Below are 23,982 nucleotides of genomic sequence, written 5' to 3' on the forward strand. Positions count from 1 at the left end.
TAAAATGCTTTTCTTTTCTTGGCCCCCTCTGCTGATCGAATTTCAGATCAGCCACAGGATCCGCCGCTAACCTTCCGGCCCCGCTGCGCCCGCCGCGCGAGGCGATCCAAAGGCTGCGCCTTGGCTGCCCGCGCCCCGCGCCCCGCGCCCCGCGCCCCGCGCCCCGCGCCCCGCGCCCCGGCCGGAGCGCTGGGGCGACGTCTCGCTTTGCATGGCAATTTTTTTTTTTCCCCTTTTTTTGTCGTTACCCCCACCTCCAAATTTTTTTTTTTTTTTTTTTGCCTTTGATCGCTAGGGAAGGGGGGGAGAACGGGAGAACAAAAGAGGCCGATCTTTTTCCCCGGGGCTGACGTCAGTTTGATTTTACTGACAACTATTCCAGCGCGTGCAGCGGTGGGAAGCGGCGCCTCGCCGCCCCCGCCCCCCACACCTTCCACTTTGGGGGAGAAAACAAGACTTTTAGCGGCTCCGGAGACGCGCCCTGAAAATGGCCCGCGCGCGCTCGGCGCTCGCTGCCCTCCAGCCTGCTTGGCAAAGGGCATCCGAGGCTTGTTTGTGTGGCACGATCTTCACTGGGGCGGAAAGCACGCGGCGGGGGAGGAGCGCGCCGGGCGGGGAGGCCAGGAATGTTCCTTCCCCGCGCGGGGAGACGGCGCGGGCGGGGCGGCGGCCCCTGCGGGCGCGGCCTCGCGGGGTCTGGGGACCCCGAGGCCCCGGGCGGGGCGGGGCGGCGGCGCGAGGGCTCGGGGCGCGCGGAGCCGGGACGGGGAGTCGCTACCCCCACGCCCCGGGCCACCGCGGCCTCGGCGGCGCCAGCTCCCCGCTCGGCGCGCGCGGCGACGGGCGGCCCGGAAAAGCCGGGCCGGAGCCGGGCGCGGACGGGGTTGGGGCGGCGCGGCGACCGCGGGAGGAGCCGGAGCCGCCCGCAGGGCCCGCGTCGGGCTCTCGCGCCGGCCCGCGGCGAGGCGCCCCCCGTCGGGCCTCGGAGGAAGTGCGCGCGTCCCACAGCCGCCGGGACCCTGCGGGTCTCTGACCGACCACCGCCGTTTCTGAAAAGCCGTCCTCTCCAGGCTTCCGCGAAATAGTCCCTGCTTCTAAGCCCGGAGGGGACCGGGCGTCCCTTTCGGGGGGAGAGGTGTGGAAAGCGGCCTGGCTCCGGGAAGCAGGGGTGATGGGGCGGGACCTGCGCCCCGCGCGCACCCACGGCCCCCGCCCTGAGCACGCCCGGGACCTTCGTTCACCACGCGGGTGGGGGCCGGCTGCCCACCCAGGACCGCGCGCGGCGCATTCCGCCCGGACCAGAAGGTGAATTTAAAAATGGACGGACTTCTGTGAGTGGAACACGGGCCTCCAGGACCGGTGGACGCCGCTGCCCTGGCGTGCGGTCCGACCGCGTGGAGCCTCGCGCACCTGCCTCGCAGCGCTCGCCGCCCGGGGTGGGCCGCAGCGTGGCCTTGACCTTCCTGTGTCCCCAGGCCGAGCGTCCCTGGAGGGGGGACAGAGGCTCGTGCCTGGGGTCTGCCCAGCACTCCGGGGCGCACCACGGGCGCCTGCTGGGGGGCGGCAGAGCGCCCCGGAGCTCGGGGGATAGAGCAGTTCATCTTGGCACAGGAGAGGGGCCCCAGACGGCTCCCCAGAGCGGCTTTTCCGCGGGGTCTGCCGACCGCCGCAGGGGACCGTGAAGGCCGCTCCGGGCGGGGTCGGACTCGGGCGAGGAGGGCACGTGCGATGGGTGGGCACCGGTGGTCTGAGAACCGGGCACTTGCTTAGAAAGAAGGGAGGAGGCGGAGGTGCCAGGGGGTGAGTGCCTTGCCCTAGGGGTGACAGCCGGGAAATGCACAAAACCATTTCAGGGGTCTCGAACCGCCGCAAGGATTTTTAAAGCATTCAAAACCTGACTATTTAGTCAGGGGAACTGACCTCTTTCCCTTAGATTGTCCAATTAAAAAAAAAAAAAAAATGACAGCAGCCAACACAATCGCCGTCCGGTGCTAATGACTCAAAATTATACCTAATTTTTTGTGTCGGATCGACACAAAAAATATATTGTTTGGTGTGCTGCAGAATGTTAGTAATCGTCTGTGTGTGCAGTGAGAGGGAAAGGTTGAAAATCGCTGGTCTAGAGTACGAACATGCAAACACAGACCAAAGCAAGGAATAAGGGATAGATATGCCAAAAAAGGCAAAAGAAAAAATGAGAGCAGTTTACCAGGGACTTTCAGAAAAGTTACATGAAACCAGAAAGAAATGCCAAGGAAAACCCCTGGCTTGTGACTCTGGGAACATAAACATTTTAATAGCCTTTGGCGGGGGAAAGGGAAAGAAAGGAGGTAACAATGGAAGCAATGTTTGATTAAAGACCTTTGACCATTACAGCGTCTCTCATCTGTGAAGACATGAATGGGTCATAAAAAATAGGAAAAGATATTAGCCCTCACTATCAAGAAAGAAATGAAACTCGAAACCGGAAAAAGTGATACACTGGAAACAAGATCAATGTTCATCATTAAGGGGCTCAAACTAAACTGTCACAGTGAATAGAATATTATGCAGCCATTAAAAATGAAGTGTATTTACTGGAGAGATGTTCACAATGTATTGTTATGTGAAGAAAGTTATAAGCCAACGTGTCTGGAAGGACCTATCGAGAATGTTAGCAGTGGTTCTCTCCAGATGTTTTATTAGTCACTTTTTTACTTTCTACTTCAAACCTGTAAGTACTGTCTGAGTTTTAACAATGAGGAATTATTACCTCTTTTGTTAACAAATTAATAAACGCATGGTGAAATAAAGTTTTAATCTTTTGGAAATGTATGTGGTTCTTTTCTTCTAAAACCGAAGTGGCTTCTGTGGCACTGGAAGTCCTTAAGGCAGATGGAAAAAGAGTCTCCCAAGTCAGGCTGACCCCAGGGCTGCACAAGGCACCATTTAAAAAATATATATGGTTTTTATTGATTTCAGAGAGAAAAAGGGAGAGGGAGAGAGATCAAGCCTCCTGCTGGAGATCAAGCCTGAAACCCATGCATGTGCCCTGACCAGGAATGGAACTATGACCTCCTGGTTCATGGGTTGATGCTCAACCACTGAACCACACTAGTTGGGCAAGGCACCATTTTTTTAATTCCTTGTGATATCTGACCCAAGACCTTTCTTGGCTCAATAACTTCATCCATGAAATGAAGATAACAGTAGTATCTAACAGGGTTGTCATGAGGACTGGACATAATATCTGTAAAACACAGCACTACTCCTGGCCCCCAGGAGGTGCTCTGTGAGTGGGAGGAGAAGACTTTTCTCATCAGATCCTGCCTCTGCCACTGCGGTGGTCATTAGAGCTGTTTACACATATTCCTCCTCTCCCCCTCAGAGGGTAAGACTGTATTTCCTCACCCATTTGAAGTCAGGAGTGGTCTTGTGACAGGCACTGGCTAACAAAATGAACAGAAGGAACATGTGTCAACAGTGAGCATTTTGTCCATCTGCCATGACAACCAACAATCCCAGGTTGTGGCTGCTCTATCTAGAAGCAGAGCCCCCAGTGCCCGCACCCCCCCCCCCAGACATGTAGCATGAGTGAGAAAGAAACCTTTGTTGTTCTAAGCCACTAAGATTTAGGGGCTATTTGTTACAAAGCCTAATTAAACTCATGCTGACTGACACAGCCACTTGCTCCTTTTGTGACCTTGGGAAAGTTACTTAATCTCTTCAGGTTTCCATTTCCTTTCCTGTAAAATGTAAATGTTAACCTTCCCACTCCATAGGTTGGTGGAGAAAACAAGTTAATGTCTGAAGTGCTTGGCCCTGTACCTGGCCCCTGGTAAGTACCTGTGAAATGATAGGGACTATTATAACCTCACCACACGGGCTTGTTTCCTTCTATTACATGGGAGCAGACATCAGTGCCGAGGGGATCAGTTGGTGCTTGCACATGGTCTTTCTACCAATGGATATGCTTTTACTACAGCCATTAACTAAGATACTCACACATGAATGAGAGGTGTCAGAGTCGACATAGGTAAGAAAATTCACTGAAATATTATTGACAATCTCCTTTTCATCCCTGGAAGAAATGCCAAATAATAAGTTCTAGTGGAGTTGGCAGCCACATGGCCTATAGTTCATGTCCCTACCCCGACAACCAAGAGTGTCCTCTCAGGGGTTAACACCAAAAGGTTCCAGTGATCCTCAGAGTCACTCTGGTGAATGTGACTTGTGAACTAGAGAGATGGCGATAAGGGCAGTAACCACCAATTTCTTCTACAAGAAAAACTGGTTTCTTATCCTCTCAGAGTCCTAGAAACACATTGGTCTCTAATACGAGAGAAAGAGCGTGTGTCTGGGTGGTTCTAGTGCTCTGGGCGCTTTCCTGCTTAGCCTGGGGAGTGAGGAGAGCATGCGGCCATGAAAACTCTGATGTGGGGGACACAGGAAAGCTTTGTTTCTGTTGCTACTTAATTAGCAAGGCGCACAATTCTGACCGAAGATGAACAGTCTTTGAGGGTGTGTGGGCACAAGGCCAGACACCTGGGAGGACCCAGCGGGGTGAAGAGTGGCTCTTCACAGAGCGGCTCGCAGGGGGTGCTGCAGCACCTTCCCAACGTGCAAAGGGATGGAAGCCCAAGGAAATTCCCGGGCAGCGCACAGTGGGCCTATAATACCGGGATTTCAGTCACTCAAGGCGAATGTGAAATGAGGCTCTCGGGAAAGCTCTCCACTACCTCTAAGAAAGAGTAGCGTGCAGCAGTAACAGTAACGGGTAATGACAGTCCTACCTTCACATCTGCAGGGCGCTATAGTTAACCCAGTGTTTTCCCGTGCATTTACTCACTGTGGCCTTGCAACGAAAGGATCAGCCAAGCTACAGAGAAATGTTGCCCCTATTGTACTTCTGCTTGACTAACTGAAAGGCGTGGGGTCTTTCTAAATGCTGTGACCCACCAACACAGAAGGCAGGGCAGAAGCGGAGGGGAGGCTGGGAGTGAGTTCTGGAACCTGGCTGCCCATCTGAAATGAAGACCATCGAGCAGCCGGCACACCATAATATTAACCGTAATGTTAGCATGCGATTCTGATTTCCATCACAACCAACACGCAGCGGCCTCTCCAGTCTACCACCATTACACCGATCCACGCGTTAAGGACCACACCCTGGGGCTGCTTCCTGCCTCCTAGCTCTGCACGCGCCCTCCCATCCTCTTATTCCCGCCCAACTAACCCTCCTAAGCATACCTTTCACCAAGACACTTGCTTATGCAAAAATCTCCAGTGACTAAGTCCGAGCTCCTAGGTCCATAAGTGCAGGTCCTCTGGCTGGACCCACCACCAACTCTTTAATTCAGTCAGAAGCCCATTCCCAAGTTGCTCCCACGCCGGCTGGAACACCCTCACCACGGGTAAAAATCCTGCACACAAGGCAGCAGATATCATGTCCTCCGTGAAAACATCAACAACATGCACCTCCAGCCTACAAAAGTCTTCCACATCCCTGCATTATGGTAGGTTTTCTACAGTTCAGCACCCTCATCTTCAAAGTAGGTACCTTACAACTATGGGGCTACGGCTTCCCAAAGGGGCCGCAGACAGGGATGTTTGGAAGGAAAGCAACAGGCAGACCCTCGTGTTCAATACTTGCTTTTTACCAAACACCCTGCCCCCTTTCACGAGGGCTCTTCCCTCACTTTGCAAAGAAAAGTGGTGGTCGCTCTCATTCCCAATCTTACTGGGGTGCATTGCTCGTGGGTTTTTTTTAAAAAACCCTCCTGGACACCAAATACAGGAGAAATGGAAAATCTTGGTGTATGTGTCGGGGAGGTGATTAACTCTAAGGACTGTGTGTTAGTCTGCTCCTGTTGTCTTAACACAGTGTCTCAGACAAGTGGCTCAAGCAACAGAAATGTATTGTCTCACAGCTCTGGAGGCTGGAAGTCCAAAGTCAAGGCGCAGCGGGGCTGGTTTCCTGAGGCTGTGCGGGAAGGATCTGTTCCTTTGGCTGGCACGTGGCTGTCCTCTCCAGCTGTCCTCACATCCTCTTTCCTCTGTGACGTCTGTCTCTGTGTCCAAGTGTCCCCTTTTAATAAGGACACTCGTCATAATGGATGAGGGTACACCCTAATGACATCTTAACTAACTATATCTGCAATGACGTAATTTTCAAATAAGGGCACATTTGGGGGTACTGGGGGTTAGGACTTCAATAGACGAATTTGGAGGGGATTCACCTTGACCCACAACAGATCCGGTAACGAATCCTTTGCAAGTCACGTGGTTTCCAATACCTTGCTTTCAACGAAATTGACGGAGGACAGAAATAGTGTTGTTGGCAGCTGACAGATCATTAAAACTAATATTTGAAAATGGATTACCATGTGATTTGGGGCGAATGAAGTCAGAAGGAGTTTCTAAAATTGAAGGACTTTTTTTAATAACAAAACTCTTTTCATTTCCCATCTTATTTGTAACAAGGATTTTTCATCTCTAAAAAAATGGAAAATAGAAATAGAATGGATGCTAAACACTTTGTCATTATAGCCATAAGTAATTTTTATCCACAGTAATATAATGTTTGGAAAAAGAACAGCATCATCTATATTATTAAGAAATGTAAGCTTCCAATAAAACTTTATTTTTATGTTAGCATTTATCAAAATAGTCTATTCATTTAGGTTGTTTCAATCAATTGTGCAACACTAGCAATGATAACTCAATCCGGAAAACACTTAAAGCCGAGGGTCACAGGAATTCTAAAGTGCATAAATTTCAATTTTTAAACACGTTTGATAGATAAAAGTATGATGGGATACTCAGTAAAAGATGTTCAATCATAAATAATTTACATTAGCATAAAATTCTGAAGGGGAAGTAGATGGAAACAAAATTTCAAAGAGAAAACAGAAAAATATACAACTTTTGCTCGCACAAGATGAGCTGGTTTGTACATTTCTTAAATGGATGATGGTGAGTCACAAACTGTTACAGGATTTAGATTCCATTTGTATACATTTAAAATAGTGATGCAACAGTTTTATTTAAAAATGTCAGTATTTCCTAACACTAGCAATTATATTTTTTGCAACTACTTAAATTTATAATAAAATTATAGATACCAACTTTTAAATGTACAAAGAAGAGCATAGTTTTCACCCTATCTGGATGGCTCAGCTGGTTGGAGCATCATCCCAGACACCAAAAATGTCATGGGTTCAATTCTTGGTCAGGGCCCATACCTGGGTGTGGGTTCCATTCCCAGTCAGGGCATGTATGGGAGGCAGCTGATCAATGTTTCTCTCTCTCTCTCTCTTTCTCTCTCTCTCAATAAAAACACATCCTTGGGTGAGGATTTTAAAAAAAAAAAAGAATGAGCAAGCTTTCTAAACTATTTAAGAATTACTCAGCATACGGTGCCAAAGTTTGTATTGTTCTTCGGGTGTCTGACTGTCTCAGGGGATATTCAGAATGTGTCTTGTGTAGCTCACTGTTAATCCAGGGAAAACATCCGAGCTTGGGTCTTGGCCTAGTTTTGTCACTATTTCCACCTGCAAAAGGAATCATGGAACTGGATGCATGCTGGCAATCTTGGATTCCTTTCTGAGACGCAGCATGGTGGCATGAAAAATGCACGGTCTTAAAACCACAATGAGATACCACTTCACACCCATTAGGGTGGCTATTATCCAAAAAAAGAAGAAAAGAAAGAAGAAAAAGATTAAAGAAAAAAAGTGTTGGCAAGGATGTGGAGACACTGGAACCCTGGGCCATGCTGTTGGGAATGTAAAATAGTGCAACTACTGTGGAAAATGGTAGGGCAGTTCCCAAAAAATTAAAAATAGAAGTTACCATCTGACTCAGCACTTCCGCTTCTGAGTATACACCCCAAGGAATGGAAAGTGGGGATTCAAACATATTTTTACAGGAATGTTCATAGCATAAATCACAATAGTCAAAAGGTGGGAGCAACCCATATGCCCATCAACAGAAGAACAGATAAAATGTAGTGTATTCACACAGCAGAGTATTATTCAGTCTTCCAAAAGAAGGAAATTCTGACACATGCTACAACATGGATGTACCTTGAAGACATTATGGTAAGTGAAATAAGCCGGCCACAAAAAGACGAATACTGTATGATGCTGTTTATATGAGGTCCCTAGAGTAGTGACATTCATAGAGACAGAAAGTAGAAAGGTGGCTGCCAGGGTCTGGAGGGAGAGAGGAATGGGGCGTTATTGTTTAAAATTATTATTATGCTTAACATTAATAGTATTGTTATGTCATTGTTTATTGGGTCCAGAGCGTCAGTTTTACTAGATAGAGAATGTTCTAGAGATGGATGGTGATGATTATACAACAATATGAACATTATTAATATCACTGAACTGTACACTTAAAAATGGCTAAAATAATAAATTTTACGGCACGTATATTTTACTTTTAAGCACATGGTCTTTGGACTCAGATCTGCTAGTAAGTGACCTTGAACAGTTTGCTTAAATTCCCTTCAACTCTCTGTAGAAAGGAACTAAAAGTGCAAACTTGGAGGCTTGTTGTGAGAACTGAAACATAAACAGACACGTTGCGGGGGCTGGAGTGCGCACCCGGATCCCCTCTCCAGGGCCGAGGTGTCTTAGCCCCAGCTGCGGCGCTATTGACTGCTGGTGGCCCACGCTGCACACCTCAGGCATCGGTCAGCCCCAAAGGGACACAGCAACTGGTTGATGCCAGCTCACAAGGTCCAGCCTTTTGCCTCAACTGGGAAAACTGAAGGGTCATCCCAACCTCATAGCCTCCAGCAGGGTCCGCTGAGGAAGCATCCCTCTGCTTCCATCAGTCCTGCTTCTCTCCCCTTCTTACAGCCGTGAGAGGGTAAGTCTCCTGCGCGTCCATGTCCCTCTCAGAGTCTGCTCCCGGGTAACTCTCCCCTGCTCACGGTTTCCTGGGGGCTTCCCAAACCTGACATGCTTATCATTTCCCACAGGCCCTCCCATGGCTTAGTCATCTGTCCATATACTCTTCTGCCCCCTCCTCCTCCCTCACCCCATCCCAGCCACACTGAGCCTTGAGGATACCACGCTCGTCTCACCGTGGACAACAGTCCCGCTGGGCTGTGCATAGGACCCTCCCTCCCTCCAGGTCACATCTGCAGAGGGGCCTGCACTAAAACATCCCTCCCTACACCAAATCCTCCCCGTGCCTTTACCCTGCCTTGCTGATCTTCATAGCATTTATCATTGACGTGAAATTAGTACTCACTTGCTATTAGACCTAGAATGTGGGCTCCCCAAAGGAGGGGGTTTCTGTCCCTGTGGCCTGTGGAATTCCCAGCAACTGGAATGCCTGGCACATAATAGGCACTCAAGAAACATTTGTGGAAAGAATTAATGAACTGAGATAACGTACGCTGAGCACATAGCTCCGTGCACTGTGTAAGTCAGGGTCTCGACAGATGGTACCTATTATTATTTTATTATATTTCCTGTCTGCCCAACTCAGACAGGATCCTTCTTTTGTATACCTTTTATAGTGCTAGGCACAAAATGACTCAATAAATAAATACCGTTTAATTGGATTTGACTTGCTCTAAAGCCGATGGTGAGGGAGAACGGATTGTTTTTGTCCAAGCTGGCTGGCTGGTTCTACTTCGTTTGAGTGGCCAAGATTCTATCACATCACGTCAGGTCTCTATTAAAATTAATTATGATCAGACTCCATCCATCACATCCCAGGAGAGAAAACAGAGACTTCTCGTGAGGCCAATCCTGGTCACTCCAGTGACAGAGGGTTACTCTGAGGCCCTATGTGACATTTCTTCATGCTAATCATCAAACAATGTAAATATTATGCAATAATCTTTTAGAAACGACTAAAAGGGAGGTAAGAGCTGTGATCTCTGCCCCCAAATCACTTAAAATCCAAACTTGTCAGAGCAGAAGAGAGAAGGGAGGCCCCGCTATTTTCCACCTGTTCCCCACCCTGTTCTCATCACCCTGGGCAGCTTCCCTTCTCTGCTCCATCCCCCTCAAGGCCTGACAGGAACACACCACCTGGCATCCCTGTCTGTTTGATATCCCATGATCTTGGCTGCATAATGACAGTGTATTTTATGAATTATATGGCATGCGGTATCACCTGCTTTGCCACATTCAGGGAGCAGCAAATACATATGTAAAATTTAAATGCCGTTTCCTTACTATACAGTTATCATGTATCTCTGTACAGTGAGCAAGGCTTCAGAATGCTGTGTAGAAGTGGGTGATAATTCTTCCCTTTTTTGCAGATGTAAGAAAACCTAAGGGAAGCCATGTCCTCACTACTGGGAGTGCATACCAAGGAGGGGGAGGATGGTAGCAGCTGTGTGCCAGGCTGAGCGTGGGGAAATCCACATTCGTCTAGTAATTTAATCTACACGACACTGTGAGGTAGGTGTTATTATCCTTGATTTACAGATGAGGTAAGAGGTTAGAAAGATTAAGTCATGTTTGTTGAGTCACCCTGATGGCAAGTAGTAAACCAAGATCTGAACTAAACTTTCTCTGATTCCAAAGTGTCTTTTAAGACTGTGCACCCTTGGGCATGTTACTTACTTTCTTGTGCCCAAGCTGGGTTGTCCTCCTTAATAGCTAATAGCTCCCATTCTACCCTGGATCTTATTTACAAAAACAAAACCAAAAATATATATAAAATGTCCTACCAGATTAAAAATATTACAAAGCTATAAAAATCAAAACAGAACGGTGAGCAGTGAAACAGAGTTCAGAAATCAACACAAGTATATGATAAAGGAAGCCTTTCAAACCATTTCGAATGAAAGATAAATGGATTATTCTATAAATGGTACTGGGAAACCTGGCTGATAAAACAATTAGTAGGTGCCCAATAAGTGTTTGTAATTTCTACATTGTGCAATTAAATGAGATGGTACATGCTGTCTGGCTCCCACAGTGACTGCTGGGAAGAGATTCAGGATAACTTTATGCGTTCTGAACTTTTTTTAAGTCTCTGGTCTACACAGACCTCTGGTCTTAACTCCCCAGTCTCTTCCCATACTTTCGATTTACAGTGTTTTCACCACCCCATGAGCGCAGGGCAGGCGCTATTATTCAGTGTCTCCGTGTAAGGCCCTGAAGCTCAGGGAGGTTACGTTCGCAGCTGGCTTGCCTAGTGAAACTTACACACTGGGCCTCCTGATTCCCTGTGGAGCTCTTACTACTAGACTCTATATAAAGCCTCTCCCCACCCCTGCCCCCACACCCACACCCATACAATCAAACAATGAAAATAACATCACTATATTAACACAATAACTATGTCAATTTCTCCGTATCCCCATCAGCCTTTGTCCATAGCACACGTACTTTACATAATTGCAATAATAGTTTAATTATAATTTAGTGGCCCATTTTCCCACTTAGCATTGTAAGTCCCCAATGCTTTTTACAGTTGTGTAGCAAATGACTGATGTGCATGCATCCTTACTGTCTCTTACACGATCCTTCTTCAAGTCATCCATGTAAATCTCCATCTCTAATCCAATTGCTCTTTAATGAATTTCTTTCACATGAGTGAGTGGGTGCAATTGTGTTCCTCTTTTCAGGCAGCTGGTCATCTCCCTTCCCCCAACAAGAAGTCTCATTTCTTTTCCCAGCCCATGGGTAACTTTACATGTTGTGTTGGGCCTCCTCTGCTTCCAGAGTTTCTCTGCAGGGAGTGAATATCCAGGACTCTTCTGCAGACCTTTGCCCAGGTGTAAGCAGCAGAAGGGGGTGTGGTGCCTTCTGGAGCTTAGGACCGTTGCATTCCTGTTGAGGGTGTGCTCCCCGCTCCTTTTTTAACCTGTGGCTTCCCAATTTAGCTCGCCCAGGACTGTCATTGCTAAAACCATGATTCACTCCCATGGTTTCCTCCCTGGCCAGCGAGAAATTGCAAACTGAGCTTTTTCATCACCTTTCTGTATACAGTATGAGTCATGGACAACAAACCCTGCTTAGGTTACAGAATAAGTCATTGTGTTCAATCAGCCACACAGTGTTTAAAAAGAGAGACGTTTTACATACTTACTGTTCCATTCCATTTCAGGCGATGAGAATGGCCTCATGGAAACATACCCTGACTCGACTAACCTCTGTTTGGAAACAGGTATATAAAGAGTGACACAGAAAATATACATTTGTGAGCCATGCCTGTCCTGAATGCTCTTTAAGGCCAAGGTCAGTCTACTTAAACTAAGGAGTTATGAGGTCTTTAAGAGGCAATATTCAAATGGGCTGTCAACAAACACCTGTTGGACAACTGTGCATAGCTCTACCAGATCTTGGAAGGAAGTACACAGTCCCTACTCTCACCAGAGTGATTCTCTACACAGAGCTGTCTGGCAAACACACTGGCAACATCTGCCAAAAGACGGTGATATAATAAGAGGGTGGTAATGTTATTTTTAATTTTATTTTTCAATTACAGTTTACATTCAGTGTTATTTGGTATTAGTTTCAGGTATACAGCTTAGTGGTTAGACAACCATATACGTTACAAAGTGATCCCCCCGATATTTTCAGTACCCACCTGGCACCATACATAGTTATTACAATATTATTGACTATATTCCCTGTGCTATACTTTACATCCCTGTGACTGTTCTGTAACTATCAGTCTTTATTTCTTAATCCCTTCACCTTTTTTACCCAGTTCCCCAACACCCCTCCCTGTCTGGCAACCATCTGTTTGTTCTCTTTGTCTATGAGTCTGTTTCTATTTTGTTTGTTCATTTATTTTGTTTAGAATCCACATATAAGTGAAATCATACAGTAACTGTCTTTCTTGGACTGACTTAATTTACTTAGCATAATAGAGGGCTGTAATGTTTTTGTAAAAGGTTGGCAAAGTTCTTTTACTTAATTAGAGAAAATAAAGCTATAGAATAATAGCAATAATAATAACTGGGAAAGATGCTATTATGATTTGTTTTTGTTTTTGGACATTAACTATAAAACACCTGTGCAAGGTGAAGAGCAAGAACCAGGTTTTTTCTAAGAACTTATTTTATCTATCAACAAATGCAGCTATTTTCCTTTTCACCACTAAGGAGCCTTCCTGGGCTAAGAAGTACTAATTCCATTTTAGGAGCAAAGAAGGAAAATTTATGACTTAGTACATCCCACATTGATTGCAACTTTTCATGACTCAGCTAAGATGGGTTAGAAACGGCCAAACGTGTTTGAATGTTATGCTTTTGTGAGGCATGGGCATGGCCAATAGTTGAGAGTTATAGTGATTCAGAAGGGGAACAGCAGCCTCGACCTGAGAAAAATGAGGTACTATAGTAACAAGCCAAATTGCTGGCATTGTCGGGAGCTGTGATTTCATTTTATTGATTGTCTCCTGTGAAACATGAGGCTCTTTATTTGAATCATTTGTATAGTGTCATATTGGGTTAATTGCAAAGCAATTGGATTTAATAATAATATAACGGTGTATCCATGTACATTGATTCCTAGAATTGTGAGATGTGAATTGCACTTGATCATGAGGTTGTGCTTCCCGATGCTATGAGATGAGCAAGTCCCAGGCTAATCGTGTAAATTTAAGCTGCCCAGGGTGAGCTGTAACTCACATGTCAGTTTGGATTGTTATTGCAAACACTTTATAGGCCTGGAACATGATTGGTTATAAACGAGATGCCCTTGAACTTGAATTGTTTTAAAAAGCATAGCTTTATGCTGAGTTAACAGCATGCCATTAAGATCAGTACCAATGTAAACACAGAGGATGAAGGCTTTCTGTTGGCCATGCTTCCCTGCAGATTTTCATAGCTGCTGAAATTATGTCACCCTTAGCTAGGCTGCTTTGTCTCTGTCAGCCCACTGAGTAAGGAATTCGAGAATAGTTCTCAGAGTTGACAGAATTTCCCTAAAAAGCAAGGACACATACGAATGACCAAGTTCATTATTTCATAACAGATGAAGAACATATTATATATTTGCATAATTATTTTTATGTTTAGAATTGGTGGATCTTTTCCAGTTGAAGGATATTTCTTTCCAAGAAGGGAAAAATAGATTTTATGGGAAAATTTCATATCCATCTGATATAGAAAAACTAAATTAAAAATGAAGACAAATATGTGTGGGGAAATTAAGAGTTTGGGAGAAAGAGAACAAGAGGAGGAAGGCGAGAATGAGAAAAGGAGAAGGCTGAGTGACCATTAAAAACTGTATGGCACAATATAGGCACTCAGTGTTCTGATCAACGACTGATTAACCAAGCTTAAAAAAAGTAGTCAAGAAAGTTAGTAATGCATCAAAATACAATGTCTAGACTGCTGTCTTTCCTGCATCTAGGTAGAAGCAAAAAATATTCTTTTTTAGGCCAAACCTTGCTCTGTGAATTCACACTTTCACCCGTTATGTTTACTCGTTTATCATTTTAACTGGCACAATTGCTACAGCATACTCTTAATATCATCTGACGTCATGGTCAACTTGGAGAGGTCACTGGGAGAACCCCTGGCTTCCACATGCATCTGAATCCAGAACGCAAAATCTCTCACTTAAACCAAATGCTCCTCGCTTCCCTTCCTCAAAGCTGACTTTCTCACCAAGTCAAAGACAACTGGGAGCGAGGGGTATTAAATAAAAGACAAAACTAAATACACTTAGTAAGCATGTGCACCTATGAAGATATTAGCTACATTTATTAGTTCCCTCCAGGTTGGTCTTTTATGAGCCCAGACCAATGCTACAAGGTGGCTTTAAATGTTTTCCAGAACCTGTTGAAGGGAATGTGTTAATGGCAGAGGCTGGGGCCCCCTCTGAACGCTGATGAATTATGTGACCATGTGTTCTGAGCTGCACTGGGCCGCAGCTGACAGCTGAATCAGCTGAAAGGAACGGCAGTGATGGGGCGAGAAAAAAAGCTACTTTCCTTTTTTCAGATATTTTACTTAATTTGATATGGATTAGTGATAATACTGCAGACTTAGGAGGATGATAGGAACCTGGGAAATTCTAAAAGGGAGGCCTGAGTCAGATGAGACATACTACTGAGAAGAGAACTTGGTATTTATGAATAAGGCTAAATGCACGGAATGTTCTCCTGTCATGAGAACAGGGATCGGCATTCTTCTGTCATGCCCACAGTCCCATTTCTTGGGCTTTGTGATTTCACAGTAGACACCAGGTATCAGATTTTCTAATTAAAGCGGGACTCTTGTTAAGCGTAGACCATTAGAACATGCAGGGATGGCTGGAGAATGGATGATGGAAGGTGACACATACCTGCTGCTCCACCCTCCCTAGGTCTGTGCTCTGATTAAGCTCCAATGCGCTTGACTCATGGCTTAGCCATTTCCTATGTCACTTCCATACACTTACTCGTGTCCACACTGAAAAGGGTACCCACTCTAGCAATTATGACCATGTTGCTTGGTTATATGAAATCAATTGGTTATATCTGAAATCAAAACTGTCTCAGAAGATCTGTCCATCCATCTATAAAAATCTACCCCACTTTTTAGGGACTCAGCAAGTGCTCCTCTTTCAAGAAAACTCCTTTAACTATTCCAATGTAGTATGACTCTCCTTCTCAAATACTAGTTTGAAATGTTGTCTTACAGTTATTATGTTGACTTACATGGACTGAATGTATAACAACATTATGTTGTAACCTCATCCATACTATTTTTTTTTACCATGTAAAATAAGCCACACATCTATTACATTACAAAAATGTAAAAGAGGGGAGTTTTTTTAAAGTATGCTACATATATGCCATATAGATATATATACACATATATAGATATACCTGTGTATGCTATAGCATTAGAAAATGAAATTAGCATTTATGCTTTCATGTTAGGTATAAATGCTTACTATTATTTCAGCACTATTTAACATGGATGCTAGAGTGTTAGAGCTTTTAGTTTTCTAAGACTGGTTATGTTTACAAACTTCTTCACCTACTCCCTTGACCCTCCAAAAGAAACATATCTATAATCAATTTATTTAAGCAATTATAACTAAAGGTATAGATTGCCTAAAGAACCTCTGTGACAAGTCTTAAAAACACCAAGCCAAGATAAGAACATCATTATGGCCTCTATTGGCTGTGCCACTCTATAGACACAATTATGTTGCCTTATAATTGACGCCTGGAACCTACTTATCTCCCTGTTTACTATCTCCATGTTTTCTAATAGGGTTACGCCACTTTGGAGTTTGAAGGGATCAAATATATGCCTCTCTTCCACTACCCCTGTGATCTAGAATGTCTATTGACATTTCCCACACCCATTCATCCAGTCTTTGTTTGAATAGATACAATGAACATAACATTGCACATAACATCGATCCTCATTCTATCTGAAAGTTTATTCTTAGACTGAATTGAGATTTCATTCATTACCTCTAACTTCTAAACTTCGGTCCTACATACACTCTCTGCAGGAATGAAAAAACATCTACTCCCACTTTTCCATGGAAGCCCTTCATGCATGTATAGCTTTGCAGCTTTTCCCCACGAGTATTCTCTTCTCCAAGTCAATATGCTAAATTCTTCCTGTGTCTAGGCATTTCAGCTTCCTTCTCCTTCATTCATTCAGTCAACTTTCACTGAAGATGGACTATGTTTAAAGCACTGTGCTCCGTGCTGTCTGTAAAATGATGAGCAAAAGCACACATGGTTCTTGTTATCACAGTTCTGAGAGTCAAGCCAGGGAAGAGAGACACTCAACACCTAATCATCACACTACTGGATCGGTAACTGAAAGCTCAGGTAAGTGCTCTGAAGGAGGAGACCATTCTATGTAAACATCTGACAAAGGAACCTGGGGGTCCAGGGCCGGTTTCACCAAGGAAGTGATGACTGGGCTGAGACATAAAGAAATCATGAAATCAAAGGGGGAGGGGGACAAAGAAACAGGCAGAGGGATCAGGATGTTCAAGGACCCTGAAAGACAGGGTGCCTGGCATGCTCACAGAATAAGAGACTAGTGTGGTTGGAGACCAAGGGACTGAGAGGTGAGTGCTAAAGTTGGTGAGTTCAGCAGAGACAACACCACCAGGAGACTTGTAGGCCTGGTAAGCATTTTTGGATTTTATCCTCAAAATAGTAGCAAGTCACTGAAGGGGGTGGGAGATCCCATGCCTGGTCACCCAGTATTCTGGCTTCACTTGCTCGTGTTCCTCCCTGTGGGAAGAGTCCGCACTCCTTCCTACTGAACTGAGAGGAGACTTTGTGATCCAATTTGGCCAATGAAATGTGAGCAGACGCTTTACAAGCCAGCATGTGGATCACTCTTTCTCTCCCATCATGGTCATTGCTAACACGACCAGCAGTGTTCCGCATAGAGGCTGCTCCGTCAGCTTGCATTTCAAAGTGAAATTTCCATGGGGCAAAGCCACATACATGCTGTGAACAAGAAATAAGCTGCTGTTGCTGAAAGCGAAAGAGATTTCTGGGGCTGTTTGTTACTCTGGTAGCACCTAACTTATTCTGTCAAATACAAAGGGTTTTGTGGGGCCTGAGGGAAAATGACCGAATTTGTGTTTTGAAAAGATGACTAATACTGTTCAAAAAGTAGGCTGAAAAGAAATCAAAGTAGATTCTGGAAAACAAGTTAGATAGTTGTTACATTAATCCAAGTATGGTTAACTGGACAATGGTGAACACAAAGATATAAATATACCCAAAAGCTATTTAAGAGGCAAAATTTTCAGGGCTGGGTGATAGATTTGGATCTTTGGTGGGGGAGGGGGATGGAAAGATGGGGGTACCCTGGATGATGCCTAAGCTTCTGGCTAGGCTTCAGATGGACACTGGTAACTTATGATGAAATGGGTGAAACTAAATGAAGACAATCCATGAGGGAAAAGATCCTGAGGTTAGTTTAGATGTTGAATCCCACGTGCCTCTGAGACAGCCAAGTGATGTTGAGTAGGCAGTTGGCTACAGGCCTGGGAACTCAAAGGAAAGGTCAGGTTAGAGAGATAAATTTTGGAATCAATGGCATATAGATGGTAACCATGGGTAGCAGTGAGTTTGGTAAGCAAAGAGTAAATAGCAAAAAGAGGGAGATGGAAAGAGAGAGACTGAGATTGATTGACTGATAAATTTTAGGACTAAATGTTGAGAAGCTCCAAAATTTAACATGTGGCTACCAAACTTATTTTTATTAAGAAGAACCAGATAGAGAAGAGGGAGGAGAACCTGGAGAATATGGTGTCTCAGAAGTCAAAAGGAAAAAAGTGTTTTTCAAAAAGGAGTGATTAAGTGTCAAGGCTGCTCAGAACTCAAAAAGATGAAGACCCAAAAATCTCCATTGTGTTTAGCCACATGAAGGTTACCAGAGGCATCTGCCAAAGCTGTTTGTTACCAGAATGATGAGGAAGAAATCCAGCACCTGGGTGCCACACGCAGCCCTCCAGTGTCCTTGCAGGCTGCCACACAAGGAGACAAGAATGTGGCGAGGTCCAGGTGTCCCACACACAGCATCACCAAGGCTCAACCCTATAGGCAGGTCCCACCAACAAAGCTCACTCAGTTCACTAACATTCCCCGTGTCTACACAGTAGCGTGTCCTGCCCCCCTTTCTCCACCTTCTGTAGAGGTTAAGAAAAAGATTATAGCTCTCAACCATGATAAAACCATTATTTAACATCATTTTATGGGTACTTAAGAAAACAGGATTAACTACAGATGCCACAATTTTGTTATAAAACTAAACAAACTTAAAAAGTTTATCCACATTAAATTAATCTAACTAAAAGAAAGTACCCAAAACCACATGCAATATAAGAAAAATAAAGAAAACTTTCCATTGAATAAAACATACTTACCTTTGAATTAGTTGGGGGTGTGTGTGTGTTGTGTGTGTTTTGTTTGGTTTGTTTTGCAGGGCTGCAGGGGGGATGGAGAAAGAATCCTTGCTTATTTTTCTTAATTTCTGATTCAGATTTCTCTTACAAATATTGTGACTACATATTTCTACTTTATTCATTTATTAAAATAATCTGATTCTTTTTGTCTTTTTACAAAATTCTTGTCATATAAATTACTCTTTTGAACTGCCTCTCAGACCTGGTCTTTTCTTTCTCACCCACTTCTGCCACCTCATGCCTTGGGTCCCTAACCCCAAGTCATTTTGCATAAGCACCTGCCTGCTGAATCCTACTCCTAAAATCCTGTTTTAATCATTCCTCTGCCCTTTTAAGAACTTACAATGCCTCCCTAGTTCCCATCCATGAAATATTAAGTTCCCTGCTTAGAACACAGGACTTGCCACGATCTGTTCCCATTAGACTCATTCAGTTGTTGTAACTACTCCCCAAAGTACAACTTTCACTTCCCTTGGGCCAGCATCAGAACCAGCACCCACACTTCTATTTGCCTGTCCTCTATGCTTTGATATGCACCTCCCCTTTGGCTGAAATGTCCTCCACGAGTCCCTTCACATAACTGAATCTCACCTATCAAGGCGCAGGAGGAAAAATCTGCGTGTAGAAATTGCTTATCTTCTATAAGAAATTAGCCAGTTTAAAAAAACAACAAATTTTATGGAGAGTTTACCATGCCATGCTCTTTAAATGAATTATCTCAGAATAGATATCCCTTTGAGGTAGGCAACATTTTGCAGATGATGAAACTAAGGATTAAGTTCATCTATGGAAAGTACCTAGCAGAGTGCCTACCCATAGTAAGGATTAGATAAATGTTGACTGTCATTATGCTTACTAGAGAGATTTAGTAGTTCCCCCAGGTCACACAGAAGTACATGAAAGAGACACAGTTTGAACTCTGGCTTCAGGGCCCACCCTTTTACCTTGCCAAGAGCAGCCATGCTCTGCACAGCTGCTACCTTGCCAAGCTCCCTTAACTATTGCAGTCACATTGAGTACTGCTGTTTCAATTCCTCAGCAGCTGGAGTGTCTGTACCACTCTGTTTTGCACTTGATGTCTATCTTACTTTGACTTTTTCTTCAGTATATGTCTTATCTCAAGTTGGCCAAGCATAAAGACTAGTGGTGTGCTGATAAGTGTTTAGCAACCAGCTCTGGAGGTGGAGAGGAGCTGATTCAGAATGTTTGTTGATTTCAGTGGTATAAATACTCCTCCCATGGTTAATTTCAAGATACCAAAGCAAAGTCAACCAACTCAAAGAATTGCTGACATTTTAACAACGGGCTCTTGAGAGCTGGTGCAGGCTGCCTGCAACACACCATTGGTACTGAGGATTAGACATTATACAATATTCTTTTGTCTTCTATAGTGCCAAGCATAGTGCTAAGCAAATAGGATGCATGACCACGTATCTGGAGCTTCTGGTTCAAGGTTGCAAATGCATATAAACATTTATTTAGACTACTTCCCAAAATTCCATTGAAATCACGGTACACAAAAACTAATGTTTCCATAATAGTGTTTAAACAAGAAAGGATGACAACACCAATTAGAAAATTTGACAAATTTATGAATGACAAGAAAGCAGATAGACTCCTATTGATGGATAAGCCAAAGGAAATAAAAAACTGAAACACTGGTGAGGGCTGCCATGGAGATGGGAGCCATTCTTCCCAGGGAGACTCTAAGTTCAGCAGGTATGGACAGCTTAAGTGGACAGTGGAGCAAATAATTAGGGTAATTAATTAAAGGCTAAGGAAGCATGCAAACACCCAAGCAGAATTTCTAAAATTCACAATTTGATACAATATAGTGAAACTTAAGAACATCAATAAGGAGAAAAATCTTAAAAACCACCAAAGCAGATGCCTAAAAAACAAAAACAAAAAGCAAAAAATATCCAATTAGACCATCATCAAACTTGTCATCAGTCACCATAGATGTCTGTGGGAAATGAATGGCATCTTCATGCTGCTAAGGAAAAATAATTCTCATCTTAGAATTCTATATCTAGCTAAATTTTTATTATAGACAGAGAGTGCACTAGACATTTCCAACAAACAAGGATTGAGAGTGTACCATTCAATGAACCTTCCTAAAAGATCTAATATAAGATTTACCTCAGTAAGAAAAACAAGTAAGACTTCAGATGGAAGAAGTAAAGGGCAAAACATAAGGATGAACAGAGAAATTGTTAAATATATTGTCAAAGTTAAATAGTGATTTACTATAAATAATAAATTTGAGAGGACTTTAAAAATAAGGTAACACTAAGCAATAACAATAAGGGAACAATAAAAAATAAGGTAACAATAAGCAATAACATGTGACATTGCAACGGAAGATCTGAGTTTAAGAGTCCTAAGTTCCTATGTTCAGAAGAGAATAGAAATATTGATTAACTTTACATTCTGTTAAGAATTTTTAAGAATAAATAGTAAAGGAAGAGAAATATAATTTCCAAACCAAAAGAGGGAAATTGAAAAAGAACTTGAGATATTGACAATCCAATAAAAGGCAGGAATGGGGGAATATAAAAAAATCAGAAATAAAAAATTAAATAAATTTTAATAAAAAACCAGTATTGCGGGATAGAATCTACAACCTAGTTTGTGTCCTGACCAGGAATCAAACCTACCACCTTTTGGTGTATGGGACAATGCACCAACCAACTGAGCCACCCAACCAGGGCCCAATTCTCTCTTTTTAAAAATTGAGGTATAATTTACATATTATAAAATGCACATCTTTTAAATATACAATCCTATTATTTTTATGAAACTAAACACCCATCCCAATCAAGGTACAATGTAAAGTCATCTTTAAAGGAAGCTTATTATCTGGATGGACCCAATAGCAATGAAACACAATAGCTTCTACTTACAAATATTACATTTGCAATCTTAGAAATAGCATCCAAGACTTGAAGATAGAGACAGTATATGAAATAGTACATTTTACCCCATCTGTAAGAATAGTTCTATTTTCCATAGTCATTTAGATAAGAAACAGAAAATGCTATAAATCACTGTAAAGTGATTTGTACTTTAAAGTATAAATCTTAACATTTGTGTGCTGAAAAGTGATTAACCACACTTTATTTTCTTCTCAAATTGTCCTATATGGCCACAGGAATAAGCTGATATACCTTATCTTCTGTCCTATCTGAAAAGCCTGAATTAACAGCCCAAGCCAACTTCCATTCCAGCAACAGGGGTGCATGGCTGCAAAGAGTTCTCAAGTCAAAGGAAAATAAGAAATACAAGAACACCCACTCTGAAGTTCCTTTATTTTGGTTTAAACCTCTCTTAACAGGCTCTTTTCAAGTCTTTGGAGCATTATTAAATGATCCTCTATTGATTTTTCGTGCTTAGCACTGGTGAAATGGAGAGACTTGAAGCACTAATGACTGAAGTCCACTCACTGTCTAAAGGACAGGTACAAAGGCAGAGAAGCACTTGGAGCTCATTCCTACAACCATCCTCGTAACTTAAATTTCAACACCAGGAAATAGGACAGGTGGGAAATAGGACATGGAATTCAACTCATCTCTCTCACTTAAATGTAGCACCGCTGCTATTTCTGTTACTTATCTTGGGACATTTTATAAGTATTGGTATATTTTGCTATTCAGCATGAAGCTGTATGCTTCATTTCTACCTTTGAAGACCAATTTCCAGAGAATCACTTTTAGGAAAGCATTCCTCTATTTTCGGCTTCATACTCCATGGGCCATTTATTTGCAATCCAGAGCTATTGAGTAACTAGAGGTTACAGTAAGAATCTGTCTTGCCAGTTTCTACCTTAAAAAGAAAAGCTTTTAAGACAAACAAACCAATTTTTTAAATGGGTAAAAGAAAAGAACAGGCATTTCACTAAGGGAGGGGGGTGGTCACATAAATTCAACCTCATAAATAATCAGGAAAATGCAAATTAAAAACAAGACACCATTTCACACCCCATCAGATTAGCAAAAAATGTGTAGTCTGCCAATGGGAAGTGTTGATGAGGCTGTAAAACTACAAAAACTCTCATACAAATTGGTGTGAGGGGAAGGTACCTAAATGGGTAAAGATGATGAAAACAATGTTTTTGTTTGTTTTTTAGAGAGAGGAAGGGGTGTCCCCAAAATGTATACACGTTTTAACAGCCGATAGCTCAATTTTGAAAATGAAATGTATCTTAATAAACACTGCTTTTATAATTATTCAAAATGTGTGTACACATTTTGGGGAAGACATTCATATATATATACACACATACATATGTGTATATAATATATACACAAATCATAGAATACACATATCATAGAAGAATAAATCTGGAAGTTTATACACTAAACAAAATTTTTTTAAGCTACAAGTGGGTTTGTTTGGATGGAGAGATGGGGAATGATTTTTCCTTTTTTTCCCCACCTACAATCTGTATTTTCTTATATTTCTGCAATGAAGCTATAAAACTGGTGACTCTGGAGGGCAATGAGGCAGTGTCTAATAACATCACAGATTTATTACAATCCTGAAGTATTTCCACTCCTTGGTGAAAGTCTTCACATGTGCACAAGGAGACATATACAAAAAGGTGCATAGCAACATTGCTTATATTAGAGAAAAAGTAGAAACAACCTACATCCATCCAAGGATGGACATCTAGGCAGCAGTTAAAGGAAGGAAGCAGGGGGGTGGGGAGGGCAATGAGGGGGAAAGAGGGGACATTTGTAATACTTTCAACAATAAAGATAAATTTTTTCAAAAAAGAAGCAAATACCATGTGGAGTAATACAGCTACAAATTGCAGAAATGTAGGTGCAGTTGATGCTGCTTATATAAAGATTTAAAACATGCAAAATAACAGTATAGTATGTTGTGTATGTTTATATACATATGTAGGAAAAAATATTTTAATACATGGGAATGATGACCACCAAATGCACGGTAAATGTTTCTGGAAAGCGAGGCAGGGATGAGATTAGGAAGGGGGGGGGGGCCCGTGGGGCTGGGGGAGGTGGACTTCAGTTTCACCTGTAATGGGCTGAACAGTAGAGATGTTTGTTATATAATTCTCTGTAGGTTGTTTTTTAATAGGCCTGAAATGTTTACC

General features: G+C 43.1%; 1 long non-coding RNA gene across 1 annotated transcript; it reads left to right on the forward strand.

Moving 5' to 3' along the window:
• The first annotated feature begins 1,268 nt into the window (after positions 1–1,268).
• LOC107527816 (uncharacterized) lies at positions 1,269–2,810 on the forward strand. The gene is made up of 2 exons (XR_001602305.1): positions 1,269–1,305; positions 2,377–2,810. It is a non-coding gene; the product is annotated as an uncharacterized LOC107527816 (long non-coding RNA).
• The last annotated feature ends 21,172 nt before the right edge of the window (positions 2,811–23,982 follow it).

Source organism: Miniopterus natalensis, chromosome 5, assembly GCF_054644295.1.
Source record: "Miniopterus natalensis isolate mMinNat1 chromosome 5, mMinNat1.hap1, whole genome shotgun sequence".
In the NCBI taxonomy this organism is placed as follows: domain Eukaryota; kingdom Metazoa; phylum Chordata; class Mammalia; order Chiroptera; family Miniopteridae; genus Miniopterus; species Miniopterus natalensis.